The 27,911-nt window shown below is 42.1% G+C and overlaps 1 long non-coding RNA gene across 1 annotated transcript in view; it reads right to left on the bottom strand.

The window, feature by feature from the left end:
- Window positions 1-798: 798 nt before the first annotated feature.
- The window catches only part of LOC142027282 (uncharacterized), a 35,924-nt gene continuing 8,811 nt past the window's right edge, over window positions 799-27,911 (bottom strand). Inside the window, exons 2-3 of the long non-coding RNA XR_012649074.1 lie at window positions 6,559-6,670; window positions 799-1,036 (exon numbers count right to left, since the gene is read on the bottom strand). This is a non-coding gene — a long non-coding RNA (uncharacterized LOC142027282). The remainder of the gene's footprint in view (window positions 1,037-6,558; window positions 6,671-27,911) is intronic.

Below are 27,911 nucleotides of genomic sequence, written 5' to 3'. Positions count from 1 at the left end.
GCATCTTTCAAATCAGGTTGGCTAGCTATACCTGTTCCATAACCTGCAGGCAGTCATGTTCCAGTTCCCCTTTCTCATCCACCCACATTAAAGTGGCAGAATTAAAGGTGGAAGACATTTTTAAAGTGACATCTTCCCGTTTGAGGAGCACCACCTGATATTGGGCTAACCTGCTAGGACAGATCCAATGATGACCCTTTTGTTCAAGCACAGTTATCACTGCATGTGGTACAAAAACTGTGACAGGCTGCCGCAAGGTTAATTTCCAGTCTTCCTTAACTAACACCACCACTGCAGCTACAGATCTCAAACAAGCAGGCAATCCTTTGGTTATCTCGATTAGCTGCTTGGAGAAGTAAGCTAGTGGTCTTTTCCAGCCTCCCAGAGTTTGAGTCAGGACTCCCAATGCTACATGTTGCCTCTCACACCCATATTTTAATGGAATCAAATCCTTTCCGGCACTCTGGTGTCCATTCCAAAATTTCTCCGGGCCCTTTCATAGCCACATATAATGGTTTGGCAATCAGGTTAAAATTTGGTATCCAGAGTCTACATCATTCCAGCCCTTCCCCAGCATCCTCGTAGTTCTCTCTTAGATGGGGGGGGGCGGAGGGTGTAGCTAGCCAACAAAGCTTTCCGCTCCTAGTTTTCTTCTTCCTTAAGTTATCTTAAATCCTAAGTAACAGTGGTTTGTATCATTTGAGCCTTCTTCTGAGATACCCAATATCCAGCCAGTCCCCCAAAATTCAGGGAATCTATAGTTGCGGTTTTACATTCTTGTTCAGTCTTTGCCCCAAGTAGGATGTCACCTACATACTGTAGCAAAGTAATGGAAGGATTCTTAGCTTGCCAATTTTCCAATTCCTTGGCAAATTCATTACCAAACAGTGTCAGGCTATTCTTGAATCCTTGTGGCACACAATCCAGCAGAACTGTATTTTCCTTCCTGTGGTAGGACTCTCCCACTCAAAGGCGAATATCTTCTGGCTTTCTTCTTCCAAGGGGATACAAAAGAAGGTATCTTTTAGGTCTAGCACTGTAAAATATACAACATTTTTGTGTATTGCTGACCACAAAGTGTAAGGATTTGAGACAACTGGATGTACATCGACTATAATTTTATTAATTTCTCTCAAGTCTTGTACCAACTGACACTCTTGAGTTCAAGGTTTCTTAACTAGTAAAATGGACGTGTTACACTCTGACTGACATTCCCTCAACAGTCCATACTGCACAAAAGTATTAATCAACGGTTCTAAACCCACTCTGGCCTCTAATATCATAGAATCATAGAATCGTTTAGGTTGGAAAAGATCCTTAAGATCATCAAATCCAAATGTCAACCCAACACCACCATGCCCACTAAACCATGTCCTGAAATGCCTTGTCTACATGGTTTTTGAACACCTACAGAGATGTTGACACCACCACTTCCCTGGGCAGTCTGTTCCAATGCCTGACAACTCTCTCAGTAAAGAAATTTTTTCTCATATCCAATCTAAACCTCCTCTGGTGCAACTAGAGGCCATTTGCTATGTCATCCTATCACTAGTTACTTGACAGAAGAGACCAATCCCCACCTCACTATAACCCCCTTTCAGGTAGTTGTTGTAGAGAGCGATAAGGTCTCCCCTCAGCCTCCTCTTCTCCAGACTAAACAGCCCCAGCTCCCTCAGCCGCTCCTCACAAGACTTGTGCTCCAGGCCCCTCACCAGCTTGGTTGCCCTTCTCTGGACACGCTCCAGCACCTCCATGTCTTTCCTGCAGTGAGGGGCCCAAAACTGAACACAGCACTCGAGGGGCAGCCTCACCAGTGCCGAGTACAGGAGACAACCACCTCCCTGCTCCTGCTGGCCACACCATTTCTGATACAGGCCAGGATGCCGTTGGCCTTCTGGGCCACCTGGGCACACTGCTGGCTCATATTCAGCCGGCTGTCGACCAGCACCCCCAGGTCCTTTTCTGCCCAGCAGCTTTCCAGCCACTCTTCCCCAAGCCTGTAGCGCTGCATGGGGTTGTTGTGACCCAAGTGCAGGACCTGGCACTTGGCCTTAATGAACCTCATACAATTGGCCTCAGCCCATCGATCCAGCCTGTCCAGATCCCTCTGTAGACCCTTCCTACCCTCGAGCAGATCAACCCTCCCTCCAACTTGGTGTCATCTGTGAACTTACTAAGGGTGCACTTGATCCCCTTGTTCAGATCACTGATAAAGATATTAAAGAGCACTGGCCCCAAAACTGAGCCCTGGGGAACACCACTTGTGACCCGCTGCCAACTGGATTTAACTCCGTTCACCACAACCCTCTGGGCTCGTCCATCCAGCCAGTTTTTTACCCAGCAAAGAGTACACTTGTCTAAGCCATGAGCCGCCAGCTTCTCAAGGAGTATGCTGTGAGAGACAGTGTCAAAGGCCTTGCTGAAATGCAGGTAGACAACATCGACACCCTTTCCCTCATCCACTAGGTGGGTCACCTGGTCATAGAAGGAGATCAGGTTTTCGTAGGGTATTGTTGTTTTCTTATCGGTTGAGCTCCCAATTTTAATTCAACTTTTACCAGAGTAGTGTTCCTGGCTCGTCCAGGTTTCTTGGAGGCCCACACCAGGAGTATTACAGCACCCAAAATTTCCCCTGGGATTCTGGTGTCTTCTTGTTTCTTTTCAGTCAATAGACACAACTGAGCTCTCCATGCTGTCTCTTCAGGCATGTGTAGCTGAATAGACTTATCAGAAAATGTTAGCTGTGCTTCCAATTTATGCAATAGGTCTTGTCCCAAGAATGGGAGGGGGCATTCTGGCATAGAAATTCATGAGTCAAAGTAGTATTTCCAATTGTACATTCCATAGGATTTAAAAATGGCCTAAAAGCTCATTTTCCCATGACCCCAACAGAGGGCATATACATTTTATTTTAAGGTCCCTTACAAGTAGTTACTACCAAATGGGTTGCTCCACTGTCTATCAGGAAATCTGTAACTCTGCTCCCTATCTTTACAAGAACGATGGGATCGGCTGGGGAAATCTTGATATCCTCCCCCAGTCCCCTTCACTCAATATCAGTTGTCCCTAGCATAATTAGGTTAGTATTTGATTCTGCCCCCCCTTTTCCTGAGGATTCAGCAAATAATTTTTCTTTCTGTGGGTATTCCTTCTGCATTTTCTCAATAGGACCCCACTGATTGCTTTCAAATCAATAGATCTGAGGTAGTGAACAGGACATGTACAAATACTGGCTGATCCTCCACCCCTATTGCCTCTCTCAAGGGAGGTTGTATGATGGGATGCTGTCCCCTTGTTCTCCCTGAGACTGGGCTAAAATGCTTTCTCCCGTCTTGAGCTGGAAGTGGGCTAGTCTTCATCTTCACTGTCACTACTATCCTGTGATTTCCTTTTCTCATCCCTTCATTCTATATTTACTGGATTCCCCTTTGGGACCAACATCTGCACATCTTTAGCTTTCCCACCATCCTTCATACACTTCCTTTTACATTCTTTTCCAATACAATATTTCTTTTTCTTTCCCTTTCTATTAACACTTTCTGCTAATACATTCCATCAGCATCATCCAAAATCCACATTTTTACAGGTTTCATGATCACATCTTAAGATGAAAAAGAAATCAACATACACAACTTCACCTCATTTATCCATCCTTCTACAAAACAACATCAATTGTAAAATAGAATTATAATTCAATGATCCATTCTCTGGCCTTTTTTCTCCATCCTCCAATTCATACATAGGCCATCATTGTGCACAATAAGCTTTTGATTTATCTTTCTTTAGGGGATCCCCTCCAAACTTTTTCCAATTTTTTAAGATGCATCCTAAGGGAGTACACAGGGGTACCTCAGTAGAAGCAGCCCTACCCATATTATACTGACGTCTGACCCTCGTCAGACCAGGATTCCTCTATTTAAACTCTGTTGTGGGCCTTTTCCTGGTGCATCTTATGCAGAGCAATACCAAGCTACTCTGAAAGCTGCTAACCAATGTCTGACCCCCTGTCAGAATAGGAATCTCTTTCAGACTCTGCTGCAGGCCTTTCTGGGTGCATCTTATGCAGAGCAATTCTAGACTCTACACAGACAAAAAAAAGCCGCTACTCACCTCCATAGTCCACTGCCTCCTTTCAAACATCTTGTGTTGGCGTTGCACCGTTGGGTGCATATGTAGATGACATGCATATGTCATCCATATGTAGAGAAGAACCGGTGGATTCTCTGATCAAAAGGTCAGTGCACGCTGGAGTCCTTCCTGGCCCTGTCTCCAGTCTGGAACAGCAGGACAATCCAGGCAAGGCTTAAAATGGCCGTCCCACCTGGGGCTCCAGAAACTGTTGTCCACAAGCGGGGTTCAGTACCTGGTATGCAATGAGCCAATCTTACACACAGGGCCGAGATATTTGTTTATTTCATGTTTGCGCAGAGATGGGTGCCAGCTTTGTGGAGTTACCACCTGGCACCCATCCTTGCACAGACATGAAGTGAACAAATATCTCGGCCCTGTGTGTAAGACTGGCTCATGGCATATCGGGTACCAAACCCCTCTTGTGGGACTGCCATCCCAGGGGAAATACGGGTTCTCCAGTGCACCAGAGTCAGTACTGGCTTCTTGGATGTAGCAGACAGTGAAGCACAGCAAAGCTTAACATATGGAGACAGACTGTGCTTTCCTATCAGCATGTTCAGGTTTAGGGGGCAGGGAGCTAAAGAGAAGAGGAATGAGCAAGAACACATTGCTTGTGCTGTGGGCTAAGCCTGGTGCAGATCTGATGCAGCATGGTGGGGAGGACACTGGAGCAGGCTGGAAAGCCAAGTTTGACAGCTACCTGCACCTCTTTGCTTGGGCAAGACTAGGAAGAGGTGAAACACAGGACAGCGTAGTTTGGGAGGACTGAGTCAGCCTGTCATTTACTTTTTTTTTTTAAACATTTAGAAGACCTTGTGCAGTTCTTACTACATGGGTAATGCCAGTGTCTAACTGTCAGCACTGAGGCTGGGACAGTGTGTTTAAGCATACCACAGCTCTGGCTAACAATCATTACCAACCTTGTCTTGCTGTTTTTGCTCATCTCAGGCATGTCCTTAGTGATCCAGCTGAAACAACTGGCTCCTCCGGATGAAAACCGTCACGTAAGGTTAAATCCCATATCTTTAGCTATGAAACTGGAGCAGGATGAGACTGGCTTACCATATCAGACATAAGGGCTGAGCTTCTAAGCTTAGCAAGATTAGCATCAGCTCTGGATCCAGCACAAGGGGGCTGAGTTTGTCTGGAGCATGAGTTCTTTTCACCTCAAAAAAACTTGCAGAAAATCTGACTCAGTGCAGGGAAATGATGATCTTGAAGAAAGAGCTGAAACATGTTAGACATCAGTGCTCTGAGGCAGATGAGTGACACATCTACAACTGCAGAAGCCTGAAACTTGCTGTAGACCAGCAGAAGCTCCTAGTATTTAATCTTGAGAAGTATTTGGCAAAAAATGGTAGGCTAGAATGAGTGTTTCAAGCCACCTCCTCTGGACATGGGTGGAAGCCCTATACATTAACTCATTAAATGTTCCAGTGAACTGGACAAAACCATTTTGATTCTTGTTTGTAGTGGCAGAAATCAGGATATCTTTATGCTTAACACTGCATAGATGTATAGTCTGCTTCTGCTCCTGCTCTGAAAAGCTTTGCAAAATGCAGAAAATGTGTGATATGAAATAATATTGTGCAGATGGAGAGAATACTTGAGTTTATTCTTCTTTCCAGCCACTCAGTTTTCTTTCAAAGACCTGCCTCAGCTTCATTCTCAAGTTCCAAAGTCAACTAGATGCATTAGTGTAGGAGGAAAGTTTCCTGCATTCTCTAATTTAAATAGTCCCATCCACCACTAGGAAAATACCAGTTTTGAGAAAATATTTCCATTTTCCAAAACATTTTGAAACTAATCAAAGTGCTTCATTTCAAAATGTCAATGCTTAGTTTCAAATTGCTGTTTTAACTCAGACTGTCATTTAAATATCACTGTGCAAGGAAATATCAATTTAAAGTAGAATGTTTCGGTCCAAAGTAGCATTTCTGGAGGAGGGTTGGTAGCAACTAGAAGGAAACACATACCCTTCAAAGGACAGATATATCAGTAACAGTCCAAAATTTGATGGTATTGTTGCAAAACTTGAAAAACTTTCAAGAGTCAAAATCATGTTACTCATTTGTCTTAATTTTCTTTAATGCAACAAGGAAATTCTAAGAGACAAAAATGCAAATCTTTTCTTGATCTTCAGTTTTACAGAAATCTGCTAAAGAGTGAACTGTAAGGATATTTTACAGTTCAAGAACCCTTACTTATTGTTTCTGTAACATATAATGATTAGATTTCACAATAAAATTTGTGTCCTTGTTATTTCTTTTTTCCCTTCCAACATTTCTATTACACAGCATTATGTTAATAAAAATTTCTCCAACCTAACAGACAAATACAGATTTAGATTAAAGCCAGTGGGAAGTTTGCTAACAGCATTACTAAGGACAAAGTGCAGCCTCAGGTTCATTGCCTTTATATTTTTACCTTCTCAGTGTGGTTCAGCTGTGTGTTTGAACACCTGATTCACAAGCTGATGACGCAGGATATGCAGATTCCACCATTCTCTTAAATTCAGGCCATCAAACTGTGAATTCATCTGTGAAAAGCAACTAATGTTGTGACTGGATTTAGATCACTAGAAAAACTTGTGTATTTTCTTATTAGGAATTAATCAGAAGAGTAAGCCTAGGAATATGATCTATTTCTGCATCTTATTAGAGCATTTATATTATTGTTCTCTGTTACTCTGTTTTACCTCCCCCTCCCCAGAAATGACGTCTTGTCTTTTTTGCTCTGAGGTATTCATGCCATATAAATCTCAACTTTCTCAGACCATCAATTGTCATTTCTTTTGTTATTGCACTGTATTTTATACACTAGATTCTCCAATTCCCACATACAGTAGGAGAGACAGAGACAAAAGAGTGAATCCTATCCACAGAGAAACTTTTTCATTGAGTGCAAAGGGCCACGAAGCTGTGGGTGGTGTAATTGTATAAATAATTTAAAAAGCAAAGAAAATAAATATATGTGGAATGCAATTGCTGAACATATACTTTCTGTCACAGATGGCTAATATTTTTCTTCAAGGGAATGAAGTTAGTTTTATTCTACCCTCAAGCTGTTAAAAATGCACACAAACACACACAACAGCATATGATAGCAATAAAGGATGAAAGTGCTTTCCTGCATTAGCAGTACTAGCTCCAGCTGACTCACCCTACCTTTGGTCAGTGTCTTTGTTAGTGCATCATTGTTATATTCTCTGAATTTGTAGTCATTTAAATACACTAAGGGAACAGGTGATGTTACTATTGGAAAATGTATGTGAAAAGCAGCTTCAGTATTTGGGGAAACATCCACTCTCTCTCTTCTCCCTGCTGCTCTCCTAAAGATACAGGGCATGAACCTGGAGCTGCATCCCTGTACTGCAGCAGAAGGGTCCTGCCCTCCTGTGCACAGATACTGGGAGGCTGAATTTGTTGCTGTGTGCAGCTGTTTCTGTGCTCTAATGATGAGCAACGAAGAAAAACTTGGATGTAAAGCCCAGCATATGGAAATTGAAGTTTTTTTCACAAACTGGGAGTCCCGGTGGGTTTTTGGACACATGTGAGATGTGGTTCTTTCCTCTTCCACCCAGTGCAGCCCAGCTGTCACAGCTGAGCAAAAGACACTGCACGGCCACATTGTACCAGAATTCCCAAGAGGGGTCCCTTGCTGCCCAGACTTGTCCACCCACAGACCCTCTTCAGCGAACCTCAAGCAAATTTCTCTGTGGACACTTGTATTTCAGTCTGGGATAGGCTTGTTCCACACAAGCAGTTAAAGCAGTCCTCGTTTACTGGGACAGCAGATACAGCTGATTTAAACAAAGCAGTCCTAGACACACATTTCACTGCACTGGTTTAAGATCACACCCTGAAAAAGGCTTGTTTTCCTGGTGAGGGAATTGCAGTATCTTGGTTATCTCACATTAATTCACCTGTGGGTGCTCATTTCATTTACTCCCTGTGGAGGAGATAGAACACATTGATTGGTTATCACCTCATCACCGCAATGCAACATCACAGGGCAGAGAAATCCCCACGGCACCCAGCTGGATGTGCTGCCATCATCATCATCATAAGACATCTCACAACCACTCTGCATATCACCTTCTACCTTGGGCCCTTTGGATAACTAGTCCAGCTTTAGGAGAAACAGGAGGAGCATGGGATCTACTAGACTGATTCTCATGTGGAAAGTGAATCATCAAATAGCAACAGGAACTTAGGAGCATTTGTTATGAAGGGTGGTGCCTCTGAGGTCTTCAGTCTCCGACTTCTGCCCAGACTTAAAGAAAAAACAAGGAGACTCCCAAATACATTTTCTTTCTCACACAGTTTATGTAGCACCAGTGTAGAAGCAAAAGAGATTTCTGTGGGGTATGTGTGGAAACCTGTGGTTAAATATGGGCATTATATTACACCCCTGCATATCCCATGGACTGATCACCTTTGTGGATAAAGATACTTCTGAGCAGCTCTCTAACCTCCCATCATTCCAGAGCTGATTTCTCAGAAATTTCTGCACAGGCATTACTTTATGATCCTTTCTCCTATAGCACAGGGCCTCACTACTGCAGAAGGATCGAAAGCTGTGCTGTATCCAATTTACCATGTGGTAAATAGCATAGACACATATTCTTTCTGTGTCAGAATGCTTCCTGTAGTGCATTTTCGGGAGGATTGCTCTTACTGAACGGGTCTTTGCATGACGAGCTTAGCTGCTATGAGATTTGCACTCTGTATCTAAGAGCTAACTTTTGTTCTCAGTCTGACTTTCCATGCCCCACTCCCCTTTCCGCTGTCGCCTATAGTTGGTAAAGTGCATAGTGTTGTTCTGTTAAACAGCTCCTGCACACAGTCTGACTTTGTATTCTGCACATCCATAGGCACTGCCTGATGAGAGGGGGCATTGTGCTGCCAAGAGCTGCTGGTTGGAAAAATACTTCTAATCTTGTATAGTGCTATTGTTGTTCAATATCACTGCTTGATCGGCAAAGCCGTATCCTAACTTCTGCTACAACATTCAAGGGAAACCTGTATGTCAGTAAGGTAACCTGGCAATAAATTCTGAACAGCTTAAGAGCTGGTCAGTAACAGAGTCCTGTACAAGATGCAAAGTTCATCCCCTTCCAAGGACAAGATGCACAGGAAGATTTAGAATAATTCAAAGTTTAAATTTCCCTTTTCAGCGGGGCAGCTTCCATTGAAAGTAAGTAAACTCCTGGCCTTTGCAGTAAGAAGGAAAGCTTATGAACATGAGTGAAGGTAACTGATACAAATAGCTGGAAACCATAGTAATGAAGCATATGAGCTACCCTTGTATTTCACTGACAGCCCTTACTTCAGCCGACTGCTGTGGCAGGAAAGATCATCCCAGGGTGTTGTAGGACAAAAAGAGTTCAGAAGGGCCCCCAGGATAGAGGCTCATAGGACCATGAGAGGTCTCCTGTATCGTTCTTCCTGAGTTTTACAGGCAACCATGGAAGAAAACTTCAGTGCGATGACACCAGCCTTCCTTGGGTACCAGGTGGGACAGGCTACCAAGAGTCCAGCTCTGCCTTGTCAGCATCATAGATGATAGACACAAGTCAATCCTTTGAAAGAAAGGGAACTGTTACACACATTATATTGTGTTTAGAAGAGCCCTTCTACTTGCTCTCACTTGGCTGTAGAAGAAAACTCCCTCAGATCAGTTTCAACATTAAGCTAATGGTGAATATCTTTGACTATTTTCACAGAGCTGTTTTATGTGCAGTGTCTACCTGCAATGTCACTAGAATATGGTGGACACACCCTCATGCTGCATTACAGTACTGACAATTCCCAGCTCTCAGATCGCCGTCAATGGAGCTGAAAGTGTTCTACTAGGAAGGGGTTACATCTGCATAGCTGATAAGAAAACTGAGCTATAGAGAAGTGACTTTCCGAAGGCCCCTCAGCCATGCAGGGTCAGAACTACTCAGTAGAGTCCAGATCTCTGGGGTCTTCTAGGTCTGGGTGGTGCCTCAGCCCCATCTGTGCCACAGGAGTGGTTCTAGGCATCGCAAAGGCCACCTCTGAATGTTTCTTATGTTGCAGTGGGTTTCCCATCCTTAGCATAGATGAACTCAAAGCAAAGCAGGCACCAGAAAGTGTGAGTTATAAGCATTTGGGTTCATACAAGCATTTGGCTGTAGCTTAGCGGAAGGGTTCTCCTGCCTAAAAGCTGTCACAACAGTGCTTCAGTTCATTATCCTGATCCTATGCCTGTTCCTTTTTCTGTCTTGTTACTTCTTTAAAACTGACGGTGTAACTATTTTGTTAATAACTCCTCAAATCTGCTTTTCAGCAAAGGCAGAAAAGGCTAGACAAACCAAACAGCTCAAATTATCCCTAGGTCATTTTGCTAGCAAGAATGGAGGAAACAAGCCACAGAAAAGAAGAATGGATCAGAAAGGGAGTGTGCTGGAGAATGATACCGCATTTTACTAACATCCAGATAGCCATCTCAGTGCTGGCAACACATTCAAATTCAATTCTTAAGACTTGTGTGGTAGACATGTCTGATGACTGTGGTAGGAGTAAGCAAAGAGCCTGTTCTAACACTTGTGTGTCATCTGCAGAAAAGTCACATCAATCCTCATTATCAAAGCTAGTTAAGCTGTGTACCTAAGTTAATGGCCTGGCTATCCAAAACCATTTCCTTAGATGCCTAAATATAATTTAATTTCACCCACTTCCACTGGAACATATAACTCATCATACCTGTCCATAGTCAGATCTCTGGGTAAAAATTGAACTCAAAAACAAAAAGAAAAAAACTCATAAGTTTTTTTTAATGCAGCAATACAAATATCTTATTTACTTTGTGGTAGATTATGGATGTGCAACTGCTAGCTACACAGTGCAATGAAAAGTAAATCTTTGCCAGATGGGCTTAGATGGAATTTGCAGGAAGCAACATAAATAAAATGTATTATTCATTTCTTCCTTTCTTATTTGCTGTTAAGGACATGAGAGTTTGCTGTTGAAGTGGCTTATGATTTCAGAGCACAATAAAAATTAAATCAATGGCCAATACGTTGAACATGTTAAAACAATTCTTTATGCTATAAAACTTTATTTCCTATAGTGCCTTTCATACCAACTATATCCCAACAGGTTATGCATACTGAAAAAATATAATTACAGAGGTAAATAATAAATAGGAAAGGGAGACTGCAATTAAAGAGATACTGGCAAGGGGGAAAACATGACTAATATACTAATACAGCAAATATTTCTCTTAGCTTTGTAAAAGGATATTGGTGCATAATGATTAACTTGGTGGGATCCTGTTGGAAGTGGTAAAAAACCCGGCATAATCCATTTTCAAAGCGCACAATCAGCAGCAGTTTATCAACTGCTGCACTGGAGGAGATGCTAATGTTTAAAGGGCACCAAATCAGGCCCATAAAAGCTAATGGAAGTCTTTTGCTTTCACTGTGTATTGGATCAGGCTTGAGTGTACTTATTCAACCAATAATATACATCTTTTTTTTTCATCTAGATCTCTACATCAAAAGAACGAAACCCCAAAATGCCTTTTTCAACAATGACAACGAATCACCAAAGGACGAGAAAAACTCTTTTAACTCTGCAAACTTGATGCCTTTCTAGCACTTTTTACTCAGGTGTCATTTCATTAGATACTTGGAAGAAAATGTGTTTTCAAACTGTAAAATAAACTCAATGGGGAAAAAAACGGAAATTATTAGGTTCTTCTGAAATGCAAAATGCAGTAACTGAGGTAGTTGACTAATTGATATAATACTTCCATTAGGCAACTTTTGTTTCTGATCTAGAAGTTCAAGTCCTCCACATACAATGGAAAAGAACAATGTGTTATAGTGGAGAACAACAACAAAAAAATACTTGCATAGAGAGAGACCAGAGCAGAATAAAAACAAGAGGTAAAAATACTATCCTTAAACTAACATATTTCAGCTTCAAAGTCTACTTTACAAAGGCTTGGGAGAGACTGTTTTCTATCTGACAGAACAAGTATGTTTACAGATACTTAAAAGAAAATTACAATAATATAGCCTCATTTCTTTTTGAATGTGTTATGCTGGTTTCACAGATAATCAATAATGGTTTTCAAACATTTACAAATGTACTAGATTTAAATAGGAAATGCTTAAGGAAGAGGCATTGTTTATAAAAACAGGAAGAGATACTATCTCACAAGACTGGATTAAACAATTTAAGAAAATGATGGCTGAGAGAACTATTTCTGTCTATGATTATATTCTGATGGTAAAAATGAGGGAAAGAAAAAAGTTATTTAAAATAAAGGGCAGTGCTGACATAAAAAAATGGTTGCAAACAGCATCAGAGCAAATTTAATCTGAAAATCAGAACATTAGAAATCAGCAAAGAAATAAATGTCTGAGCAAGTCATGCAACAGGACTAATCATAGGGCAAGAATAAAGTAGTTTCCAGACACAGTTGGACTGAGTCTAGGTGATGTGGTGTCCCACAGGAGGCCAGACCTACTGCCCAGGAAAGCCCCTGCCCACCATTGTCCCACCTTCCTAGAATACTGCTGAACTAACCAGCTCACTTGGGTCTATTCAAAACCTTCCCAACTTCAAGAGAAACTTCTTTCCATTCCTGTCTCAACCATCTTTCATAAGCTCTTTTCTTCCTTCAGTTTCCTGAATTTCCTTCTGCTGCCCCAGATTTTACTCCTTTCTAACTTGAGGGTCAATATCTAAACCACTTCCTCAACTGCTCTCTTATCACCACACAGCAGATCTCCCCTCAGTACACACTGTGCAGCCAAAGTCTCTAGTGCCTCTTTCACCCCAGGCCTGCTAGAAAGTCTCCTCTGAGACATGGTGTAAGTAGAAGTATGAAGTCAAAGAACTCCAGATTTTGGCAACAGCTGCTGAGAACGTGCTGAAAATATGGAAGTATTTTCATTCTCCAGAGGGAAGATAACATTGTGATGCACTTGGAGAAAAAAGGGAGCACTAAAAATTTTGTTACCAACAAGGAAGATAAACTTTGTTAGTCTATTTTATTTTAACGCTGCAATAGCCATGAAAGTTCTTGGGCAGTTATTTTGGATTATCTGGACTTATCTGGTTATCTGGGTTTACACAGCCACCCGCCCCTCAAAAAGAGACTGTGATTTCAGATAAACATTATCTCAAGAAGACAACCCTCACTCTTCATTTGAACTTTACCACAGGCTCTGCCAGGCAGGGCTGTGAAAACACAGAGGTTTCCCCTCCTGCTAAAACATGCTACTCTAAATAATTTTTGTATTATTTTCTGAAGCTCTAACTGAGGAGATACTTGAAGGGAGAACCATTCCAAAGGATGAAATAGTCAAGACTCTTAAACATAATCTTCTTCCTAATCCAAATCTGGTTCCTGCAGTCTCTTTTCTACATCTCTATATAAACTTGTACCACGTAGATACCATAAAGGGTCTTAAAGTGTATCACCATGTAGAGCGAATGCAGTAACCTTGTTCCTAGGCCTTGATATTGGTTCTGGTAGTCTTTAGCCTAACATGGAAAGGCATAATCAGGTCCAGTGTCTAAGTAAAGCTGGACAAATTCAGTGTGGAGAAACCCACACATTTCTAACAATGAGAGTAATAAGTTATCAGAACAACACACCTAGGGTCATAGTGTATTTTGCAGTCTTTCACGGAAACTTGGGTATCTTTCTAGAAACTATGCTACTCTGGGCAAACAAACACTCCACTCAACAGCTCTAGAGACCTTTCTGAATACATGCATTAGCAACTGTACAACCTGTATCTCTGATCTGTGTTGTAAAGGATGTCAGATAAAATGTTCTTATGGTTCTTTGCATTTATTACAAAAAAATGAAACAAACAAAAAGACCAAATCAAAAACTTACTAAGCCATTTCTTAAGCAGTATTCCTACTGCAAAAATAACAAAATTAATCTCTTCGCTGTAAATGTAGTTTTTCAACATTTAGAGCAGGGGGTCCCCAATTTAGCTGCCTAGATACCACAGAAAGGAAATTCCAGGGCACTGTGCTAGCTGTAGAGTCAGTAATTGCAACAGCTTTTAGCTCATGCATCCAGTACTGTTGTCTGTCCTGAAGCACAAGCAGCAGCTCTTGGCTACGGGTACATCACAAAAAGATACTGATACTCAGGCAACTAAATCTCCATATCCTCAGTGGAAGAGTTAATAAGCAGATCTTTCTACCTTAAGCAGAGTAACTTGTATGCATGTGGGGATCTCTGTATTACATCTTACATATATTTAGAGAGGGAAGAGTTGAAAGTTTGAAAGCAAAAGCCTTCCTTACAAAGGCAGTCCCCCAAAGAAACAAAAAACCCCAAACACCATTAATAACAAGATGTGAGCAGCTTTGAAAAGAACTCTTGTGTTGTGAGCTGTACAGAATTGCATTACAGCCCGAGAAGTACCAGCTCCTAAACTGGATTGTTCATTCATGTCCCCTGTGGTCCAGTTAGACATTTACAACTTGCTTGACTTGGATCCTTGAAGAAAGTCCAGCTTGTAACAATAAATTCCCACTGAAATCTAGATTAATAAATGTGGTTTGGAATATTAAGCTTACTATGCAGTACTATCTCAAGCATCAGCATACAGACGAATAAAGCATTTATATTAGTAAAACCCTTTATTTTAAAGAGGATAAACTTTTGTAGCTGAAAGAAGTGCCAGCTGAGCAGAATGACTGCAATCACTAGCTTTGTGAGACATCTAGTGGAAAAAAAAGGCTATTGTCATGGATATTCAGTTACTCAGACACTAATGCAAGGAGATAGCTAATCCTACAAACACAACATTAAGCAGAATTGTTGTGAGAAACACAATACTTACACCTGAATGCCTGGGAGAAAAGTCACCTGCTAACTTTGAGTGTGTTTCCCAGAGTGCAAACTCTTTCTGCTCTTCCATGGCAGTCTGGCAGCACAGGTGCAGTAAAAGAGGCATTCCCTCCGCTAGCTGTGATGTTGCATGTTGTTACATGGTAAAACCGCTGGTGAAGGTAGAGCGGCCCAGATACCAGCATGGGCTGACAACTTCAGCATGTTACCAGGGTCTTGTACAACCCATACTCTGCTCCCACCTTTTCCTCTTTGTTCCCATTGCTACTCCTCCTGGCCATAAGAATATAAGTAAGCTACAGTGGGTCACGCTATAGATTTTCCCAGTTCGGCATTCCTCTCCAGAAACAGCCCCTGAGAGTTACAGGCCTTCCCAGAGGACCTTCCCAGCCTCCAGCAGTTTCTGGCTCAGAAAATCCTCTGCCAGAAAAGTTACCTTTGTGTCAAACAGCATTTTCTTCCATTTAAGTAATTAAACATATTTTTTAATCCATGCTAACTTTTGGCATTCACAAACCTATGCCAATGTTTTCCATACTTCAGTGCCTATGGTGAAATACCTCCTTTTGACTTCAAGTCTGGTACTACTTTGTTCCACTTAATGCCTCCCAGTTCTGGTATTACTATGAAAAAGAGTGGACTCTTTTTCTATATACCTCCTCTGTATTGCTCACGGTTTTATAGCCATCCATTCTGTTCCCCCCTCTAACGTATCTTTTTTGCAGGCAGCAGAACCCTTGCCTGTTTAGTTGATCCTTGAACAGATGCTGTTGCAAGTCTTTGCTCATCTTTGCCCCCTTAGAAATATCTTCTTTTTTTAGTTCTGCTATGTTCTCTCAGTGACAGGAGTTCTGAACTGGAAACAGTGGTCAGGATACACTCACACCATGGATTTCTGTAGTAGCATAATGGAATTTCCTTTTTTGCTTATTTTTCTTTCCTAGTAAATCTTACTATTCTATGCTTAACTGCCACTGCAGAGTGAGCCGAAATTTTCACAGAAATATGTTATGAATCTCCTTCCTGATATAACTAGATAACTAGTTATGAATCCATCACTGTGCCTGTTTTTTTCTCCAAATGCATCGTTTCATGTTTGGCAGCACTGGATTTCACTAGGTATTGTATCCTCCAGCCTACCAACAGCATGAAATCTTTCTGCAAGGCAAGTAATCCCTCATAGCTCTTCCTTGGGTTTACTGCCCTGAGTAATTTATTACCACATGCTACATTTGTCATCCCCTTCTCACTCCCTTTTTCTACATTATTAATGAACATATTCAATAGCACAGGTCCTAGGACAGATCCACAGAGGACTGAAAAACTGACTGTTATTCCTACTCTTTATTTCTACCTGTAACCAGTTATTAATCCCTGAAGGACCTTTAATCTCAATCTGCCATAGATTAGGGGAGGGGGGTTGACACTTTGAGAAATCTTGTCAAAAGTCATCTGGAGATGAGCATGTGCTCACATAATCAAGACCTTCTTCAAAGAGTTCCAGCACATTCCTGAGGTGCTATTTTCTTCCTGTAAAGTCACACCCATCACACCCATGCCACTATGGCATGTAAATCCATGTCTCTACCAGATATAACTTTTTAACTAACTGAGTTTCTACCAACTTTTCCAATAAGACTTCTTAAGACTCACTAGTCTGTGGTTCCTGTGCTATGCTCCTCACATGCTTCCCAAATGCCAGATGCACATATCCCATGAAGTATCGTTAATTACCCATCTCCCAAGCACATGCAAATGTAAGCTTCATGTCCATGATGCTAAAATGAATTTGACATGAACATGAGAGACATAATGAAGACGAAAAAGTCCTGCCTTTATAGCATCATTCTCGTGAAGAAGAAATAACATGAAGGTCATTTTGCTGTGGTGCCACAGAGCCCGGACTGAGATGCCCTGAGCTCTCTCTTGTGTTGTGCTCCTTCATGCCATCTCCCATCCCCAGTGGCTGCCCCAGGCAAGAGCAAACCCACCCTTGGGGGACATAACAATCCAAGAATAGAGGGCCAACGACAACCAGCTTCTACAGACCTGAGACTAGGCTACATTAAAGATGGGTATTCCTGTCTGAATTCATATTTGCAATGTCTGGTCCTTTTAAGGGCCCCCATCCCTTGTCTCTTAGAAATAACTTACCATTAAATCAATACCACTGGGAACAATCCCAGCTCAGGACAGAAGCCTTTCCCCTGATTTCAGGGAGCTCATAAAACATACATCAGTTTAAACACAGGTAAATGAGAGCAAGGTAAAATCAAAGAGACCTGTTTCTGTTCTTGACCTTGCACAATTCTCCTTTCAGTCTTGTATATCCCAGTTCCCCTCTCCCAGTTCTCTTGCCCCTAAGTCTCTCTTCAAACACAATTCTTTTAGAACCAGCTCAGACTTCACTTCTGCAAAATTTCTGAAGTTCCCCAGGGTAGCATATGTGTTGTGATGTTCACTTGTCTTCATGAAACAGCTAATAATTGGGGATAGAGCCCTTAATTTTATGTATATTGTTAAGTCAAGTAAATGCAGGCAAATAGTTTATTTCTTTCTTATTTGAACAGTATGTCCTGCAAAGATCTTCCTCCCTCCCTTACAAATACAGTTTGTGAAACAGAAGAGTTTACCTAATATTTAATTTTCACTGCACTACCAAGGTTCACTAATAAACACTGACCTGTTAAGATTAAGTAAGAGCACAGCCTGAAATATTAACAGCTTTGTATCATGCTTTGAAGGTTAACAACATCTGGCTTTGATAGACTGCCAGAGAAATTCTGAGACCGTTAACAGAGGCTGCCTTGCCTCCAGTTGTGAAGAATACTTATTTACAGACAGCTAGCAGAAGAGAGAAATAAAGCATGTTACATCTGCCTTCTTGCCACCAGTCACCAAAAAAAAAAAAAAAAAAAAAAAAAAAAAAAAAAAAAAAAAAATTGGCTGAGAGATGTATTCAAGTAGTTAACGGAGCACTGCTTGTAATAAGAAGAGACCTAAGAGGGTTTTTTAATGCTATAAGTTAGCCACACTACTGCTAGCATAGGGGAATTCAGAACATGCCCTCATACATCAAATCTCTGCTATGTTGTTTATGAGCAGCAATTTGAGATCAGGATTGGATTTGCAGAGGTATGTGAATTGTAAACAGTTTGCAGAAATGGCAACCAAGATTCCAGCATGCTTACTGTAGGCCTGGAGAAGTTTGTGAGGCATTATTGTTCTTTAAACTTAATTACCAGGTACAGTTAAATCCTAGGCCAGATTTTTATCTTACATCATGCAAGGAAGGCTGAATTTGATCTTTTGAAGGCATGTCAGTCAGTTGCTGGGAATATCATATGCATGGTCAGCATCAGATATGCTCAGTTATGCTATTTCAACACTGCTAAAGGAATCTCTCTAATATTTTATGTTCAACCCTGAGATGAATTCGAATAACTTCAGCGAGGTCCTTGCCTAGAGCCCTGTGCAGAGAACACTTTTCACTAATAAAGCTTCGGCAAGAATGGAAAATAAGAGCGCTCTTAGAATGCTTTGGGAGAAACTGAAATGGTTTTATGCACTACTACGTTATCAGAACTTGTGAACTCACAGAGTATATCATTTGGAGAAGCAACAAGACCCATCTGTACAATATGATCCCTTCAATCACAGCAAGTGCAGGAGTTCAGACTTGGAGTTCATTGAAAGACCACTAAGGAAAGCAGGCCTGTTGCCAGTGGGTTAAGTTGCAAGTGAGAGGTTCCACGTATTGGAAAAGGCTGAACTCCCCACGTTAACATATTACCAGACAAAGCAGCCCAGGAGCAAAATTTCAGATTGAGGTCAACATTTTCAGTGTTCAGTATCCCAAGTTTTGGCGCAACCCAAACTTGCAGCAATTTCTAAAGATACGCTCTGCCTAAGAAATTCAAATCAGCATTCAGAATTTGGGTTGCACCAAGTACAGCTTTGACCAGGCGCACTCTCTGCACTTCCCCTCTCTGTAAAAATCTACACAAGTGTGCTGTGGCAAGAATATTCAGCCAATAAATGGGGATTTGTAAGTTTAAAATAGTGCCAGCTGAAATAGTAGGCTAGCATCACGTAAACGTTTTTGCACTTTAAATTCTGATGTCAGGCATTTGGCCGCTAACGCGGCCAGCATTTTTTGAAGCCACTTACATAACGCAGGATCAGTACCGGACTTCACAAAGAAAGGGAAACCGAGTTTGACAGCCGAAAACGGTTACGCCGAAGCAGGGGCGCGTAAGCAGCTTCGCGCCCACCCAGCCGTACGACGCGGAGCGCGACCGCAGCCACCGCGAGGTCCGCCGCGCTCCACGAAGCGAGCAGAAGCGGTTCGAGGCCGGGCTTCCCCTTCGCGGGCCGTCTTGGCCGGGACCCGCCGTGCGTGAGCGGCCAGCCGCGGGCAACGGGGCAGCGGCGGGGGCCGGGGGGGCGCGGTGGCCGCCAGAGGGTGCCGCTGGCCCGCCGTCCCCTCCCCGCCTCGCTCGGCCCTTCGCCCGCCCCGTCTCTTCTCGGCGTTCCCGCCCCCCCCCCCCCAGCAAACTCCCCTTCCTGCGCACTTCTACTCGACGGGGAGGATCTGTTTGGGCTGGTTTCAGATGCTAGAGACGTTCCCTCGAAAGACAGAAGGCTGCGTGAGGCGGGAGAAGCTATATGAAGAAGGCAATGCGAGAAAAGTAGACAGGCAGACCCGGACATAAAACAGTCAAAATAGCAACAAGTCCGAGAACACATCCAGAATGGGGGCGGAGGGGTGAACAAGCACAGCAGCAGTGTAGCCTCGCATGCTGTTTTCTCTGCTCTTATTCTAATAACAGAGACAAAATTAGGAGAAAACCTGAACAGGGGTAGTATTACTAATTCTTGCAGAGGTTGAGTTTTAGGATACCTGTTTTCAGCTACTTGTAAAAATTTCACCTTTTGTTCTCATTTTTCTTACATTCATTAGGAGAGATTATTCCTAAGAATCTGATGAACTGCTGCTGACTATTAGATGGGAGAACTTTCCAGGTATTTTACGTGAGGCTGAATAATTTCAGGATGGTTTGGGGTTTACTTCCCGTGGTTGAGATACTTACATTAACGACACAGGCTTTATTTTCATTATAACTTTTTTGAAATGAATGGAATTGTTTCAAATTAAAATTACTTTGTTCACGAAGAAAATCAGGTCTTTAGACCAGAAAAATAGAGTTAAAGGTTATTAGCAGGATTTTGTGTATTCTGTTCTGTTCTGCTTATGGAGTGGTCTGTCTAGGTCATAGAATTATGCCCTCTATGGTCCAATGTTTTTTAAATGTTATGTTAATATACAACCCTTGCAATTCTCAGGAAAAGTTACTGAAATCAGAGCTGAGTAATGCAATGATGTCTTCAGAAGTTCTTAAGGGTTCTTCCCCACAAGTGAACTTAAAAATTAGTTATTAAAGGTGTCAATTCCCCTATTTACTTCAACAGACAGACTGAGTCTGAAACCTGCTGTCAACACTTGACTTCATGAACTAATTTCAGTGCTGCTGCACTTACCTCACACTACCCAAAGTGCCAGAAGCACTACCTGCCAAAACGTCTCCAGCTTCACCTTTCCGTCTTTTATGTTCTAGTTACTGCCTTCTAATACAAAAATACCTTGGCTTACTACTGCAATCAGACCAGTCTGGTGAAACATTGTGAAGAACCTACCTTAGATACACTATTTCTATCAGGGATAGAGCTGAGCAAATTATGAAGGATTATGCTTAATTTGAAAGCCTGCATGTAATCTCACAGTAGTTTATCATACAATTAGGTGCTTCCTAAACCTGTTTCTAATTTAAGAGCTCTGGCCTTCTTACCTTTTGCAGAGATTGAGGTTGTAATAAAGACTGAAAGGAGTGTAAAAGCACTGTCCTAAATATATCAGGAATGTCAATAATGCAGTATGTAATTCCTTCAGCTAATATTGGCTTTCACAAACATTTGCAGTACCCATGCAGCTGAAGTCTCTTTGAACAGAGAGCAGAAGAAACACCGGATACAGCCTTTGCATGCATTGTCTTTCCCAGCCACACCACCCACTCCAGTCAGTCTCAATTTTTTCAAATGCCAATTAACAGGTGTGAGAAATGCTACTTCTTACCCAGAGACTGATGTCTGCATAACAGCGATACTATCTTGGCAATCCAGTCTGCAGCATAAATATCATGGTGTTTGAGCCCTTGGGGCCTGTGGAGTTTACAACTATGCTGTCAAGATCTCTTCGTTGGGATAGTCCTTGAAGTCCTGCCAAGACGTAGGGGACTCTGGTGCTTTCATGTGCTCCCAAACACAGCTCTGGCTCCAGGAGTCAACTCTTGTCAGGCTGAGTGATGGTGTGAATCTCGACCCGCGAGCTAAGATTCCAGCGGGGAGTGTGACAGTGCATGCTTACATGGTGATGCCAGAGAAGCAGGTGACACTGGCAGATAGTTGCAAGGAATAGTAACTGGGTGGCTTCTTGTTACATATCCTCAGAACTTCACAGGATGGAATTAGAGAGAGAGGAACAGTTATAAAATGAGGTTACAAAATCCGGATGTCCTGATCAATTCGAGACAGTTATAAGGTACCTAACACTGCATGCACAGGCAAGAACAGCATTCAGCACTGGGTCAGGATCTGTTTGCATCATATTTTGACTAATCCAAGGATTAATCACATTGCAAGTCAATGAGCTGTTACACTCTTCCAGGCTCTCCAGAGACTGCCTGGAGAGAAAAGAAGGGGTTGGTATGTCAAAATGGTGACACGAAGAGGTGCAGAGCAAGTATGTTTTCCTTGTAATAAAAAACTACACAGGACCAAAATATTTCAACACAGCTTGGAAAGAAAAACAAGAGTTAGAAGGGCAAAGTTTATCTCGGCCACATCCCAAAAAATTAGGAGAACTGATTCAGTTTCCAATTTGTACCTCTGCATATACAATGAATGGAAGAGGAAGAGCAGCAGTTTGGAGTCTGAGGTACTTCACTTTTGGTAGTTCTCAGGAATGCCCAAAGCCTTCAAAATTGACGCAACTCTTGCAATACATGGCATCACTAACAGGTTTCTGTGCATTACCTGCATTTCTGCTGCTGTTAAGCCATGAATACTGAGATAGCATGCCTGCTTTTCACCTAGGCCAGAATTTAAAGGCAGGTTCAGAGCATCCAAATGGCAGTGTTCATTCTGCGTACAGCTGGGGCTGATTTTGTAGTTATCCTCAAGCTCTACTACCTACTACAAATAAATGAGGTAAAATCTTTTACATTAACCATGGAAGCTCTGCTGAATGTCAAGTGGTTCTGTCGCTGTCTTGGTTTTTAGACTATTTATCCAAGGGTAGCATTGAACCCTGTGACAATCTTCACAGATGCCTGTGTCGGCACCAGCAACCAACTGTGCAGTCCTAGAATGGTGAGGGAAGCTGCTAGACCACTAACCACTTCTGAAAAGCTTTTCTCTTGTGGTTCACCACTAATACAAGGCACAGTATCCAGAGGAGGCAAAAATCAACAGCAGAAACCAAATCTGAGAGATATCATTCATGGACATACTATTCCTTTCCCTGTGCTGACTTTCAGGAACAAATGCATTTATACAAGTGTTCATTTGAAATAGGTTTTGGAGTAGAAAAGGCTGGTAAGTGTCACCAATCTCTTTTAAGACTATGAAATAAATCCATGTTCAGGGTCAGTTTTGCAATTTACTTGGTACCCTTAACCTCTGATAGAGAAAGACTGTTACGTTGAAACACTTTCAACATGACTGTTCAGACCATAATGTTCAATACTGGAAGGTGCTGAACATCCTTCTGTTCACTGAAAGTAGCAAAAATTCACATAAATTACAGGTCCAGAGCCAACATGCTATGTTCCTTGATAAGATTCATTTTGAGCTCAATTCTGTAAGGTATTGTATATTTACTGGAAATCTATAGTTAAAACACAGAGTTGATGGTATTCAGTAGCCTGCCAGAGATTCTTGGCCCCTTGTAAAATTGAGCTTCTATGGAAAGCACTTTAAGTGTTGATCTCTTTATAAAAATGGAATAAAGCAAAGCTGAATTCACCTGTCAAAGTGGTTTCTCCACAAAACATCATGGAAAATTATGCAGTTAAATTAAGCCTGTGAATGGGAATAGGTGTTGTACTACTCAAGGATAATGAAAGTTATACCGCAGTTGTGTACAGACACCTTTAAATTCCATTTAAAACTCTAGAAAGACCAGTTTGTGTCTTATCACACTGTTCCTAATGAAACAGTGACATCCTGTCAGACCCAAGATGGAGGGAAACATAGTTAGAGGTTTCCTGCAGAGGAAAAGCAGGCTGGTATTAAAACATCTGCACTTGCAACATTTCAGTTGATGTTCGTAGTAAACACATGTAGGCTGGCTGCTAAGCACAGGCTTTTCCCAGTAACTGTCACTCTATGGGTTACATTTATAGGATTCAAATTGAAAGAGTGTCCACAGCACTCTGGGAGGTGGAAGGATGAGTTTACAAGTTAACAGATTTAGCTAAACCAAGATCTTCTATGAAGCTGTGTGAACAGAAGATTTGGCTTCACAAAAATCCCTGGTCGTGTGGTCCTGGAGTTACAGTGGTGATGCCCTCACCGGGAAGCTGCAGTGCTACGAGACAGCACTGCCTCTTCCTGCTGTCACTTGCTCTTGGGCTACTTCTATGCCTGACCAGCACAGCTCCAGAGCTTGAGTACATCCCAGCCACTAGCTTTGCTTTTACATCTGCAGTCAATAGAAGATTGCACTGTGCTGAAATACATGGAACAGAGCTCCTTCCTGCGGGAAAGATGTATTCAATTTATTCCTTTCCATCTTTAAAGAACTTTATATGGAAAATATTTTCAGGTTTGGTTTTCTTAAAAATGTTTGCAGAGCAATCTGTGCTGGCCCTAAAATTCCTTTTATTTCCTCTTCAGGGTATATGCATTTATTAGCACATTATAAGCATTTTCTTGGGTTTCTTCATTTCTACCAGCTTCTGTTCTGCTGTGTTGTGCTAAGTGAAGCATACTGAATACAAATATTTTTAGAGAGGGAAGGCAGAACCAGCAGCCAATTTCCTAGCACAGTATCACTCACGTTTGAGCAACTTACGGACTCAGGTGGCTGTGACCAGCAATCTACTTTAATCCCATGCCTGTGTGGATCATAATCTTGGGCAGACAACTGCTACTGACACTGTTCACTGTATGATGTGGTGACTCCATCCTGATGGCAGTGGGTAAGTGATACTGCCACCTACAACCACCTGTTCTGCCCACATGGCAGCCTGCTACTGAAGTGGTCTGTAGAGACATGGCAGCCACCTTCAAACACAGGACTATGTGCCCTCAGGAACAGGGGCACGTCTGCCTGTTGTTATGCAGTCAGACACGCCAGTCTGGGGCTCAGTTCAGACGTCCAGTCTATAAAGCAACCCAGACAATTAAAAACACATGCACCACAAGTTTGGAAATGCAGATGAACAAATTCTCTGCAACAATGCCTGCAAGGCTGAAGAAGCCATGGCTAATCATTCAGGGTCCTACTTAGGTCTTGTAAATCCTGATTTTCTTCTCAAGCTGTCCTAGGACTTCAGAGGCTGCTTTATAAAACATTGTTTAGAATTGCTATGCTCTTGCCTGCCAGAGCAGAGTAAAGCTGTGGTGGGCAGGCACCACTGAGCAAGGTGAAGCTGCACCACAGGGACACAGCTCCCTGCCTTGAGATCCTTCACATATTCCTTCTGCCAAGAGAACTGGAAAAGCTATTTCCTTAGAGACATGGGAATACTGTGATAGTCTCACCACATCATTCCAGATGTTCCAAAATGTAGGGCAAACTTGTTCTCAACATTAGGGCATGACCCAGAAATGTGTTATTACTTGGCTTCGTGCCTGCTACCATTGGATGCACTGCTGAACCTAAGTGGAAAATTCACATTATTAAAAATATATTCCTGTAGAAGAAGTTTGCAGGATTCTCTTTAGTTAGGACTTATATTTCAGAAAAGTGAATACTGTAAGACAGTGATTAAATTTTTTTGTCCAGCTTCATTCACCCTGTATCATACTTTTCACCACTCTATTGGAAGGGAAAGGAATATGAAACTACATGAGCTTCCAAAATGAGCAGGTTTTACCTTCAGATACTTCAGGCTGCAGTTCCACCATTCCCAGAGATATGCATGCTGGTTTTCTAGTGCTGGGCATAGGTTAGATGTGGATAGGGAGAGGAAAGCTGAAAGCTGAAGGTAAAGGAGAGAGGAGGAGTTGACGAAATCAGGAAGTTACGTCCGATGATTACTGAAACTGCGCTGTACTCACTGGAGGGAAGCAAAGTATTTGGGGATGTCTTTTATTCAGCAACTGCTCCTAAAGTTTCAAATGCTATGCCTAGCCAAAATCCCTTTTTATCCAGCTGTGGCTGAACCTCTGTAAGACAGTTTTAACCAGGGAGAATCACATTACTGCAATTACAGTGGCTGACGTTACTTCCTCTGTGCAGGTGTGCAAGGTGCTCCTTTGAACCTGTCCAACCCAGCTTGGTTTAAGCCTCAGCTCTCTGGGACACTGCCTTCACTTAAGAGCTGGAGAAATCCCAACATTTAACGTTTCCTAAGAGTGAGTTAGGACTAGGATATTTTCTGGACTAGGAATTTGATTCTGAAAACAGCCAAGCAGCTATAGAGTCTGGGATCTTTGTGCCATAACAGCTATTATTGGGCACCACAGAAGTATGGTCAGCTGATGGATGGGTATGAGTTTGCTTTACAGTGCTGTGACAGGGTGTAAGAATCGGTCAGAAAATCAGCATTGTCTCAACATTGTCATCAGGAACATGAACAGCACGCTACCTGACAACGGCCTGTTTGGAGTGCAGCAGCCGGTCCCAAGGATGGAATATGCGGTACAAGGTTCCTGGAAGGTACCTGGCAGGAACCATTAGATATAACTCCATACCTACTGTCAAAAAGGATGGATTGCAACTGTTGTCATAACATCGATGAAGAAATCATGAACTTTAGACGAACTTTGCTTCATTATGATACCAAAACACACCTCCTGGTCGAAGGCTGCATGCCTTCAAGACTTACCACACCTCAGACACTGACCCCGCGCCTGCGTGATAGCCTCGCTCAAGAAGGGCAGAGATATGATAATTGTATTTTGAGAAGGGTGGAGACTCCTGAGGCAGAGGTGGAGCAAGGTGTGTTACTAAGCATAAAAGATGACTTCTGAACAACAGAAGTTTGAAGCTTCCCCACCAAGGACCACGATGATCGACGACGCAGCATCAGCTGGACCCGGGACCGTTAGGACGTCGTAAGATTAGCAGTGGTAGCTATAACCTCTCTTTCTCCTCTCTCTAAACTTAACTTTACTTTTCTCCTTTCTTTCACCCATCTCTAACTATCGCATGCCTCCTCACAGGCAATACAATAAAGTTTTACTGCTATCCCCTTTGGTGTTGGTCACCTTAATTTTGCACTTTCGAGATCGTAGCAAACGAACCATCACAAGTCCTCCGAGTGGACCATGACACAGGGAACAGTTACTTTTTTCTTACCAAGAAAAAAATCGGCCCTAGTGCAACCCTGCAGTTGCCAACACAAGGAAATTCCTTTACTTTCAAAGCCAGATTATATTTGGCAGTTTCAGAGTAGAGTTGTTCTCCATACCATTTGCTCACTGAGCACATTTCCATGGACAGCTAATGCAGAGCAGGAATGCAACACAAATCTCACACTACCTCTATACACAGTATCTTCCCTGCCTAGACCAGCCCTCTGCTGAAATGGATGCCTTGCTGCAGTCAGCCTCAGCAGTTAGCTTATGTTAGAAAAAGTGATCAGGTCAGGAAAACAAACTGGCTGACTACAGAGCTGGCAAGAGCAGCCTAGTCCTCAGCTAGAGACAGGTCTAGACAGGGATGTATGCTTAGAATGCAAGTTTAATCCTTATTAAATAATAATAATAATAATAAAAATATACATATACACACACACCCCCCCCCCAATGGACTGGATTATTTGAAAGAAAAACAGGTAGCATATCCACAGTATAAAAAAAATAAACAAAACCTCCATTCATTTCAGTGAGAAGATCAGGCTCTGATTCATTCTGTGCATCCAAAAATAAATATAAATCAATCCTTTTGTTTATCTAGTTCTGAATTATTACCGTGTGTGGTATACTGTCTGTAGTCTTACTGTGGTAGGACATTTAACTCCCATTTCTTAGAACATGAAAAAAACCCTCTTAATCCAATTTTCCTCCTAATTCAATTCAGAAATTTGCATTCAGTTCCCAGAAGTGTTCTAGCTTTGAGCTTTAGGAAATTAAGAAAGTGTTTCAACTTTGGAAATTCCTTGCATCATTAGTTTTAGCAGATGCACAACACAGTAATCATCATGAGTGCTGAAACACTCATGTAGCTGGCATTTTATTAAAAAGTGGAAAGATACAGATGGGCTAATCCCTGAAAAGTGCACATGCATCACCTTGGGTGACTTTTTATTCTTAGGCTATGGTGCCCAACAGAGCAAATGTGTAGGCATTAATGATTTCCCCTTCAGTGTGCTCTACTAGGTCATCATCCCAGCACAGTGTTTATTCTGGTTGAATAAAATGCTCTGGGCAAGTAACATCAAAGAATCTACAAGGCTGGTAGTTGGGGCTTTTTTCCATTCTAAAATGCACCCAAAGGATCATTACTATCTGTACACATGCTTGTGTGGGATAGCCCCCAACTGGTAAAGTTAATGCACAGGCACTGAATGAATGCTTAGATCTCTTACAGAACTGCTGCTGTGATTTTCAGGCATGCCTCCTGGCTCTTCATAAGATATACAGCAGGTATCAGTTGTACTTAAGGATATCAGGTCTGTGAAAGTGGA

Source organism: Buteo buteo, chromosome Z (genome assembly GCF_964188355.1).
Source record: "Buteo buteo chromosome Z, bButBut1.hap1.1, whole genome shotgun sequence".
Lineage (NCBI taxonomy): Eukaryota > Metazoa > Chordata > Aves > Accipitriformes > Accipitridae > Buteo > Buteo buteo.
Note: the sequence above shows the minus strand (reverse complement) of the source record. Positions and strands in the feature narration are given on the sequence as shown.